This window comes from Cydia amplana, chromosome 15, assembly GCF_948474715.1.
Source record: "Cydia amplana chromosome 15, ilCydAmpl1.1, whole genome shotgun sequence".
In the NCBI taxonomy this organism is placed as follows: Eukaryota; Metazoa; Arthropoda; class Insecta; order Lepidoptera; family Tortricidae; genus Cydia; species Cydia amplana.
The window spans coordinates 8,048,938-8,061,437 of NC_086083.1; positions in this window are offsets into that span (position 1 = coordinate 8,048,938).

Below are 12,500 nucleotides of genomic sequence, written 5' to 3' on the forward strand. Positions count from 1 at the left end.
ATACTCCCTAAAAAGAGAATCATCATTGCTGATAATGGTATTAATTTCCTATTATTCAAAAGGGTGCGGTACAATCTGATAACCAATTATTTACCACTTACCACGGCACGCGCCCGTACCTCAACAAAGGAGGGTCTCAAGTGCATACAGTATCATTGAAACTTGTTACCTTTTGGAATGTTGGGGCTAAATGTCTCACGGGCCCTAGGGTCTGGGAACGGGACGGTTTTGACAAATTCACACGCAGTGCGGTGGGAAAATACCGGGACCGTGGGAGTTTCGGTTAGCGGGAATTTTAGGATTTAACGATTATGGAGATGAAGCGATGGTAGAATAGAAATCAAGATTGATTTAAATGTACTTAATAAAGGATTTCGTAAGGATGTTTATTGAACCGATAAAATAAATTAGAGTGTAATTTTAGAAATCCGCCATCTTGGGGACAAAGGAGAAATGTCAGGCAGGTTTTTGTCTAAATCGCAGACACAGCTTTTATGACTTTATTTTCTTTTCCTTTTGTAAGAATTTGATATGTTTTCTGAAAGAGCTACGAATTTGTATGATTCCATGTACATATGTATATTTTCTAAATCAAATTTCTATTACACCTTGTGTGTATAATTGCATGAATTCTATAGTATTTTAAATTGTATTTTTTTTTCCTTATTTTCTCGTAATGCATGTTAATTATAAGATGTAATTATTTTCGAAAAGATGTGTCCCGCCGAGTTTGTTGCCGGTCCCATATTGGGATACCCTCCTCCAATTGAGGGGGGATTTAAATCTTCTCGGGGCAGAGGTGTAGGGTTGGAGCCGGTCTACCTAGCTTTATTTGACGTTCATAAGCGCATTGTAATTATGCCTACTTGAATAAACTATTTTTTATCTTTATCTTTATCTTTATCAACATAATTATTGTATCGTTATCAGTGGAAATAATACAGGAACTTTATTCTACTCTACATAACAACCGTTACAGCTGTAGAAAATTATGTTTTAATTTGGAATTAGTTACGCAAAAATGCAAAATTAAATTGTTTAATTTAATTACTTTTCCAGTTGCACTTACTTACGTTGATAAAAACTGGCAATTATACAAATACAACCAAAATATTAGTTTTACCTAAATGGCCTCCTATGACAGTTAAATTTCAAGTTTTTTTCCTAATTCACACGACCTTTTGGTGGGAAACTACCCTAACCGTGGGATTTCTGGTTTCGTGAGATAATTTGGTATAGAGGTATATAATAAGTTCGATTTCTGTTCCGAGAGCAGGTAGCTGCTTTAATGACCCCTTTTTATACATCCTTAATTATATTAAAGGAGTTTTGTGATAGAACACTTAATGAGGCATAGGTTATCAAATTTAACAATCATTCAGTTACTAAAAATGTAGATAGAAGGTACCTTCTAATAATTTTAATTACAAACAAAAATTTTCCCAGGGTGTTTTAAAAAGGATGAATTTGTAATAACGCAACGTATCTAAATATGAATTCCTACATAGCCCTTTAAATTTGTATTTGTGTACCTATGTTAAAAATAATCTAAAACATTACGTACCTTCTGATAAAAACGTTGAAACTAGCTGTTTTATGGTTCATATTCTCAAAAATGCTTTACCTAGTTTTATTGTTTAGCGTAGATTGGGAAATTAGACAATGAATCATAATTAATTGCTTTACCTAATCACCCAGACGGTTGACGAGATTCTAAGTAATTAGTATCACGATGAGTAGTAAAAATTAACCAATACTTTAACTTCAAACAAAACAAACTTCTACTAGAACTACCCCCCAACTACCTAACCAACAGTCTGATTATACTGTCACACTTGTATGCCCCTCCATAGGTTACGGTGCGCACGCGCCGAGCCGTGTTCACCCGGGAACCGAACCCATGTCCCGTGGGAAAAATAACCGACGACTTCGCTGATCTATGGGAGTTTAGTGTGAAACGATTTGAAATACATGATCATAGTAAATACAATGAAATGTCACTAGTGCGATAAAGTAGCAAATGTACTGTAAATATTAATATCTAGGAGACCGAGCTTTGCTAAAACATATAAAAACTCAAAAATGCGCGTTTTCCCAGAGATGAGACCTAGCTAGATAGATTTTTCGTCCCCAAAAACCTCCATATAGCAAATTTCATCGAAATTGTTAGACCCGTTTCCGAGATCCCCGAAATATATATACTCGTACAAGAATAGCTCGTTTAAAGGTATAAGATAACTTAAAACTATTTTAAATATACCTATTATAAATAAATACCTTAGCAAATTTTATCTAGCCAACCAAAATTACAAAGAGACACAAATTGTCACCAAAACTTTCACAAACGACCAATTCCCAGTCTCACGAATTATTAACGAAACCCTTTTGACCCAAAAAAAAAAGAAATCCCACAAGAACGTAAAGAATTCGTGTGAATATTTTTTTGAACCCACTACCGCCCATTACGGGGATGCTGCTGAGCCGATTGTTGCGAGGGTAGTTATGTGTTGGGCCATAAAATAAGATAATTTGAATACTTTTAATTATATAATATCATAATAGTTTTTTTCTACTCCCGTACCTTTATTTGTCATTTAAAAGGTCGTACACACACCTTTAAACCCCTATGTTATAGTTGTCAAGACAAGTCTTTAGTCTATTTCCCAAAAAAGTATTTGTGCATACACGCAGTATTTTTTTGGTACTTTTACGATACTTCGTGTAATCACCACTTAAAAAATATTGTATGAAATACATTGTTGCCAACCTAATTTTAATTGTCATCTCTGACAGATGAGTACTAAATGCATTGCTGCCAATTTACAAAATATTCATTAGGTTCTATAGTAGAAACATCAAAATTGCTTCAGAAGTCAGAAACGCGAATGTGACACCCGTAATATAGCAAGATCCATAGACTACGAACACCGCTTAGCGTTGCTTGCTAGTCTCCATAGGCTACTGTGGCCAAAATCGAGAAAAAACTATCCAAAATTGTAATTTAACTAAGAGCAAGTACCAGGGCCTCATGAGTCACAAGAAGGTCTCGCTGACCAACCGGCCGTGGGGCGCGGGACGCGGTTGGCCAAAATCGAGAAAAAAACTATCCAAAATTGTAATTTAACTAAGAGCAAGTACCAGGGCCTCATGAGTTACAAGGTGTCGCTGACCACCCGGCCGTGGGGCGCGGGGCGCGGTGGCCGGGTTTGGTTTGTTTACCTACATATATGTCATATATATATGATTCCACTTGTTTAAAGTATTATTTTTGTTGAATGAAAAATATTTGTTAAATTTACATTTTTTTTTTCAAAGTAAGTGCTTGGTCGTAGAAAAAGTATTGTATGCAACGTTGTTTAACTGAGTCAAAAAATACTCGTGGCGTCTTTATTAACCACGCCACTCGCCTTTTTTGACCCCTCTTAAACAACTGTTGCATAAAATACTATAATTAATTAGTTAAATGTCCAGGATAGAGCTAGGTGGAAGGAGAAAAGCAGGAAAGCGGACCCCGTCACAGTACGGGACAAACGCTAGGAGGATAATGAATATCATAATAGTTTTAGTCTAAAATATCATAATAATTTTAATTAATTAGTTAGAGGTCCAGGATAGAGCTAAGTGGAAGGAGAAAAGCAGGAAAGCGGACCCCGTCACAGTACGGGACAAACGCTAGGAGGATGATGAATATCATAATAGTTTTAGTCACAATGGCTCATTAAAATGTTATATGTATCATCGTGTGATAGGGACAACATGATGGTAATGATAGTGTTTCATTATGTTATGTGATGTGACAGCACTGAAAAAAATATGATATATCGAGCACACATTAAAATGATTTCATTAAGATTAACTGCTTTTACAACATCAACAAATGTACGTACGTTTGTACGTAACGTACAAACAGTTAACTTTACTGTTTGGTTCGATAGGCTCAGCATATGGAACTGTTTAAAGCATTATCGCACTATTTTTCGCCCCAGTTCTACCAGGACTAAACTGGGCAGGGCACTTCCAGTCCATAGAATGCAGGTAACATGGAACAATCTGTCACTTGAACAAAACTTTGAAACAGATATATTTAGTATTTCTATGCAAAATTTGAAGCGCAGAATGCTCAAACAAACTTAATGCTTAATGCTTATAGTATAGTATAGTATAGTATAGTATAGGTGAATTGAGGGTGCGCCATGTTGCGGAATTTCACTGGAACTAATTTTTTCATACTACACTGAATTGTCACCCTATACATGAGAATAACAGCGCCCTCTTGACAATTATCATATATTACTGGTCAGGCTATATCAAGGTAGTTATAGTTTTTTATTGCATGTTTTATTTACTTAATCTATTAATGTATAGTTATATCTAGTTAGAAGTAGTAAAGTAGTGTAAAAGCCTCAAACTGCTTGAATGTTGTTGCACACCTGTTATTGGTGCATAAATATTATACGTGTCTACTGTACTTATGTAACTTTACTTGCTCTGTTTATGTACTGTTGGTGTGTCTAATGAAAAAAAAAATTAAACGTTATTGTAATTTCAATTGTTTTAAACGATTTTTAGGGCTCCGTACCCAAAGGGTAAAAACGGGACCCTATTGAATTATTAGCTAGACAGTTGAAATTTTCACAGATGATGTATTTCTGTTGCCGCTATAACAACAAATACTAAAAACAGAATAAAATAAAGATTTAAGCAGGGCTGCCATATAATAAACGTGATTTTTTAATTTTTCAATTGTTTTAAACGATTTTTAGGGCTCCGTACCCAAAGGGTAAAAACGGGACCCTATTGAATTATTAGCTAGACAGTTGAAATTTTCACAGATGATGTATTTCTGTTGCCGCTATAACAACAAATACTAAAAACAGAATAAAATAAAGATTTAAGCAGGGCTCCCATATAATAAACGTGATTTTTGACCGAAGTTAAGCAACGTCGGGCGGGGTCAGTACTTGGATGGGTGACCGTTTCTTTGCTTGTTTTGCTCTATTTTTTGTTGATGGTGCAGAACCCTCCGTGCGCGAGTCCGACTCGCACTTGCCGGTTTTTTTTCTCAGTGAGGGACTAACACGATGGATAATTATAACATTTTATAACAGCCGACGTGGGAGCATCATTACACCATTACCAACTATTTACACACCATTGTTGCCCGCTATACTTAATACTCTCCGCTTGCACCTCACTAAAACCGCCAGTTCCATGGCCCCCAGTTTTAAAAGCCGTGACAAAAGGGTCGCGTGCGGCCGTTGCGTGACAGTTTTGTCACATGTCACACTCCGCCGAATGTGACCGCAGTGTCGATGTGCTGTAAATACAGGACTGTTCCTATTGGTTGTACGAATTCAGGTGAGTTGAGTAATGTGAACCAGTCTAAAGTTAGGTACAGTCACGCTCCGTGATTGTTACGCCATTTACGGTTCTAGCTAAATTGGACATATCCATAGCGTAAGTATGAAACAACCGATTTAGCTAGGACCCAAAATGGCGTAACGATCCCGTGTGGTGACTGTACATACCTTTGGAGTGGTTTGTAACAATTCTAAATGTTAAGTACGACGACTGGCGGCCTAGCCAAAGTGACTATCGCTTGCGCTTCGACATTGAATCGCTACGTGCCTCTCTGTCACTCTTTCGTAGTAGTGTGACAGTTGCGTTTCGTTCGCTACGGAGCGTTAGCGATTGGCATGTTGACTACGCGGCCTGGTCTGGCCTAGGGGGTTTTAACACTGTTGATCCAACCTATGATGATCCTGGGTTCTAATCTCGATAAGGGCATTTATATTTGTGTGATGAACACAGATAAAATATTAGTTCCTGAGTCATATACATAATACATATATGGTTTCTGAATATCCGCAACACAAGCCTTCTTGAGCTTACCGTTGGGCTTAGTCAATTTGTGTAAAAATGTCCCATAATATTTAAATAAAAAAAGAATTTTCAAACTTGAGATTTTTTGTTATTGTTACTCAGAATCACGATTTCTTTAAGCGATTACAATTACACTTCTAAGTAAAAAGATGTTGAAAAGGTCGGGCATTGTATGTGTTTGTGTATACTCGTAAGGTAACGAAAGATTAGCTTATAAGACGAGGGATGATGTTGGCAATTTATTTTCGTAAGGATGCTAAGTTGTTTTTCTTTATTTCAGTGGCGCACAACACACTATGTCGTTTCATCGGGGTATTCCCATATGTCCCGGCCGGGCACAGATGAGAATACGTGCATTATACGTACATTACAAGGTATACGAACACTCAAGAGCGATTACGACTCATAGGGTATACGTACCGGGTTCGGTACGTATACCCTATGATCTTATATCTAAAGAAAAATGAAGCACTCACCTTGCGACAAATTGTACAAGTTCCCTTTAGTCGAGCCCAGGACTGAAAAAAGGACAAATATCAAATTATCCAAAATAGGAAAGTATACTAGTGGCTCTGTGAGCTGTAGACCTCGCGAGCAGAGCTTAAAACTGAATAAATGTATGGCAAAAATATTTATTAAAATATAGGTATAGTACATGTAATATAAACAAAAAATTAAAAACTACATAAAGCTACAAACAAAAATTAAACGAATACGCTTAACCCGCGCTTGATAAATAAAAAATACGAAATTTTTCATTTTTTCAAAATAAAAAACAACTATACGAAATTTAAGTATAAAAAAAAATACAAAAAGTTATGTAGCAGTATACAATTACTGGGGATGGAACCAGGGACCTCCCGATGCAAACAAAAAAAGCGAACGTTTGCAAAATACACCATTATAGTTCTTACTAAAGCTGACGAAATCTAGCTACTCATTCTCAAGTAAAAACTAAATATCTAAATACCGCCAAAACCAGCGATACAAATTTTCTGAATTTTTGGCCATTTAATCTATAAACATATCTCAAAAAGAAAAAACTGTTATGATACCGATACGACTATTTGTTTAGGCGGGAGCTATCACAACTCCGCCATTTTGAAAAAATTCCAAAAACCGGATCGACAAATAAATTTTATTTAGTCATATAATTCGGTCACAAAATTTCACGAAAAACGGTTAAGAATTGCGACCTGTAGAGGAGAACATCCGGACATACAAAAGCAAAATGCCCGAGTCAAAACGTAGACCTTCGCTACGCTTCAGTCAATTAATTATAGCGCTTAAGTTATACAATTACTTTTCCTAATCTTATTAGGGCAATTAAGAAATGAAAACGTTAAATCCATAAAATTTACATCTTAGACGAGTGCTCCTTTTCGTCTGTCCTACTTTTAACTGTCGTGGCAAATTAATTTTTCTCCTAAAAGTACTTAAGTAATACTGAAAGTCCGTGATAATCTCAAAAACTATAGTACGAGTAGATAGGTATGTTCGTTAAAATCAATTTAAATAAAACTGTTCAGCTCAAATAATCACTACATACTTAATATAAAACAAAGTCGCTTCCCGCTGTCTGTCTGTCCCTATGTATGCTTAGATCTTTAAAACTACGCAACGGATTTTGATGCGGTTTTTTTTTAATAGATAGAGTGATTCAAGAGGAAGGTTTGTGTATAATTTGTTAACCCGTGCGTAGCCGAGGTGGGTCGCTAGTAAAAAATAAACGCAACTTTGCGAAACATAAACTCACTGGCTTTCACAATTAAATCCGTTCGATAATCCCATTCAGTTTTTATTTTAGCATAGGTACACGTTAAAAACTGGATTAGTCTGCTAAAAATAGAATTCCTATTCCACACAGAAATCCAATCGAACAAATTCTATTCAAAAGAGTTTGTTTAATCCTCTTAGGTTGCACGCAGTATGCGATTGATTTTCAAGTGTTGAAATATTTTTAATTACAAAATGTCGTATGTTAATGGGGAGTGTGTGGCGGTTACGTCCTTTGTGAACTGAGGTTGGAATCGTCCATTTTGCTTTGACCCATAGATTGATAGTACGCTGTTTCTGTTTGTGTCCATTGATTGGGGTCTTGATTATATGGGCGTTTGCGGTTGAAAACATTGGACTCGGAAGTTGGATGTATTTTTTAATTATCTAATCTAATACCTTTAAACGAGCAATTTTTGCATATTTATTTATTTATTTATTTATATATATATTTCGGTGATCTCGGAAACGGCTCTAACGATTTCTAACGATTTCGATGAAATTTGGTATATGGGGGTTTTCGGGGGCGAAAATTCGATCTAGCTAGGTCTTATCTCTGGGAAAACGCTCATTTTTGAGTTTTTATATGTTTTCCGAAGCAAAGCTCGGTCTCCCAGATATCTCTTTATACTACATATGTACACTGTAATTGAGTACTTAAAAGGAAACTTGGAGATCAAAATATTTAAGCTGCTTGAATCGAGTTGGTTTGGTAATGATGACTCCCTTAATCATAAAACTTAGCAACCACAAACCTCTGTAAAGTATCTTCTTAGTTTCTAAAAATCTTAAATCCATGGTTGTATGGTATCAAAAATAACTACAGCCATTTTCATAATGAGTCATCATCTACTTACTAAAATATGTCTTCTATTAACAACAAATATTCTGACCTTTTTTTTTAAGAGGGGAAATGCTTTACGCATACCACCCGGCGCGGGGACGGGCCGGGATTGTTATGTGGGACTCCCTGTTGTGGGCTAATGAGACCCCAGGTTTACCCACTAAAACCCCTCTGTTGCCGCCTCGCTGCTATACGGCGAGGTCCCAGGAACGCCTAAGTACTCTTCCGCAACCTCGCCAGCAAATATTCTGACCCTGCACCAACCAGATCTTTCGGTTTAGCCCATGGTTGACTAGTAGAGAATGCCTTCTGGCATTAAATCCGCCATTTGTACTCTTCATATATTGTGCTAAAAACTTTAAATAAATGCTTCTAATTATCGTAGCCTGGCTGACGGAACAGAATAACAATGAAAAAACAATCTTTATCCACCCATTTAATTACCTATTCGTTAAAACATCAAGACACCGTTGCTATTACACAAAAAGCGAACCTAAATAATTCAATACACCCTGCTTCCATTTTGAAATCCGTTTACCGCTCCCTAGAGCCAGGCCAGGAACGGGACTCGCAAGAAATGGAGACTTTGTTTACGGGCCAGTAAGGGGCGTTACCTTACCATTATCATTTCAGCGTTGTTTATTAGTTGTTTGTTTAGGTTGATGATGTAGGTGTGGCTGAATCTAAGAGTTGGATCTAATGTATTTTTCTGTGGAAAAGCAGAAAATTGATATTTTTCATTATCTACTTAGGTACCTAATCCTAATACCTATCATATAAGTGCGCATTGACTGACAAAAAACAAAAAAGTAGATGAGTTTCTAAAACTAGATACGCTGCTGTCTGTCTGTTACCTTTTCGAGCTTAAACCGATGAAGAATAGAAGTTCTTATCAAACATTATCATAACTCTACACAGACGGGGTTCCGCGCAGAAGCTAGTTTACTATGCTTATACTTATAAATCATCAAATCTCAATTAACCCCAAACTTAAAATATCCCACGCACGGAAACACCCACGGTCGGTCCCGGTATTTTCCGTGTGAACTTGTCAAAGCCTTCCCATTCCCAGGACTTAGGGATTGCAATCCGGTCCGGCGGATCCGGTAATCCGGCCGGATCCGGCACATTTTACAAGATACCGGATCCGGCAAAATTCACATATGTGTCGTCGTAGTGTTGAGATTCCCGTGCACCGTAAGTACTGAATTGTTTTATATTCAATTAATTGTGTTGTTACATTGTAATTAAATGTACGTGTTGTTTCGTTTTATTTTGTATAAACCATTATAGCCCAGTTATAATAAAGTGCTACCTGCATTTAAAATATAGGTACCTAATGAATAAATATTTATAAAACTTCATTCAGCACTTCAGCAGTTAAGTTAAATGTTTTGTCGAATTAAAAGTAATTAGAGGAATATATGTTGAGTTTTGACGACCGGTCTGGCCTAGTCGGTAGTGACCCTGCCTGTGAAGCCGTGGTCCGGGGTTCGAATCCCGGTAAGGGCATTTATTGGTGTGATAAGCACAGATATTTGTTCCTGAGTCATGGTTGTTTTCTATGTATTTAAGTATTTGTATATTATAGCTGGTCAACCAGATCTTGTCTGTAGAAAAAGGCGGCAAATTTGAAAAATGTAGGCGCGAAGGGATATCGTCCCATAGAAAATTTGAATTTTATCGCCTTTTTTTTACAGACAAGATTTGGTTGACCAAGTATATATATATATATATATTGTTGTCTGAGTACCGACAACACAAGCTTTCTTGAGCTTACCGTGGGGCTTATGTAAATATGTCCTATAATGTTTATTTATTATGATGTTATCTTGTTATTATTATATGCTACTAAATAAAGCTGGAAAATATAATGTGTGAATAAATGTTTAATGTATACTTGTAATAGATATGCACGTTCATTGTTTTTGTTTGCTCAAACTAAAATGGTTGAATTGAAAGCACCTTTTTGTGGGAAATGTGGGTTGGGCTATAGATATTTTAAGAGAAAAAGAAGATTTTAATTTGTGACATTGATTATTGTAATAAGACTTAGTGGTTAAGTAATAAAAACGTTAATTTTTGAAACTTAAAACAGCCGTTTTATTAATCCATTAAAAATATCCTTAACTTCGCATATAACGCTAAAAAACATAATAAAATACGTGACTTGATGATTTTTTTATCCGCAATACTAATCTGGCCGGATCCGGCCGGATCCCCGGATTGATGCCAGAATCCGGCCGGATCCGGCCGGATTCAAAATCAGACCGGATTGCAATCCCTACCAGGACTTAGGACCCGTGAGATAGTCGCCCTAACCTAACAGTCAAAAAGACCAAAAGCTGCTACAATATTGAAGGCACTTAAGCTCCTTTGTTGTTGCGATGATGGCGCGTGCCTAAGCGGCAAATAGTTGTATTGGCTTATTCCGATTTAAATAGGAACCTAGCATCCCGCTTTTTAACGGTATTTAACGGTTAATTTATGTTAAATATTAGCTGTGCTTGCGATTCTACTTGGGTAGATTTCGGTCTGTGGCATTTCTGTTTTCTCCCTAAGATTGGGGATTTATACAATTAGGTAGGTACAGTACTTTTGGACTTCAACTTTGTACCCTACATTTTTTAACCTCCCCCGCAAAAAGTGGGGTGTTATAAGTATGATCCCTATGTTTGTGTATGTGTGTGTCTGTCTGTGGCACCGTAGCTCTTAAATGGGTAAACTGATTAGGATGCTGTTTCTAGTGGTGGTCCTTAGATATCAAAAATATCAAAATCAATTCATTGCATTGGAGGTTTATAAAATTTTTAATTTAATAAAATATTAATCGGTTAGATAGAGAAAATTCTGAAATCTTTTAATATGGCGTCTGCTAGCAGGCGCGGTTGCACGAAGCGGGTTAACGAAAAATAGCTAACATTTATACAAAATTTCAAACCAGACAGAAAGCGCTGGTGGCCTAGCGGTACGAGCGTGCGACTTGCAATCCGGAGGTCGCGGGTTCGAACCCCGGCTCGTACTAATGAGTTTTTCGGAACTTATGTACGATATATCATTTGATATTTACCAGTCGCTTTTCGGTGAAGGAAAACATCGTGAGGAAACCGGACTAATCCCAATACGGGCCTAGTTTACCCTCTGGGTTGGAAGGTCCGATGGCAGTCGCTTTCGTAAAAACTAGTGCCCACGCCAATTACTGGGATTAGTTGCCAAGCGGACCCCAGGCTCCCATGAGCCGTGGCAAAATGCCGGGACAACGCGAGAAAGAAGAAGACAGATTATCATAATATTTTCGAAATAAACATTGGTTCCTATTTTCGTCTTACTTAAATGTTCTTACACTTCTTACTGTCATCTTAGCCTTCATCCTGGTTATATCCTATTGCTTCGGAGTTCAGGGTCCGCTTATTCACTTTTTCTCTTCCACTTTGCACAAAATGTTTATTATCATATACCTAGGGTTTGCACGACGGATCCGAAATGTATGGGAAGATCCGCGGATCCGGATCCAGATCCGGATAATTTCATACATTTCGGATCCGGATTGCAAACCCTACATATACCTATTATGTTAGGTTTTTAATTTAGACTTCGTAAACATTTAAATTAAATTAAAACTAAAACTCCCACGGACCCGGTATTTTCCCACCAGGCTGCGTGTGAATTTGTCAAAACACTCCCGTTCCCAGGACTTGGGACCCGTGAGACATTTTACCCCTAAATTCCAAAAGGTAATAAGTTTCAATGACACTGCACGCACTTGAGCTCTTTCGTTGTCAAGGCAGTGGCGCGTGCCTCGTTAAGTGGTAAATAGTTGGTTATTATACGGATTTTGAATGGGGTCAGGGAGACCCCATGGTTTTATTTTTAACGGTGGTTAACGGCTTAAGTGCTAATTTTTTTTTAAATGTACCTAGGGTTGTGGTTACGTACGTCACAACCCTTGGGTATCTATTTGGGCATTTACCATAATCAGGTGATATGGTAAAAAAAC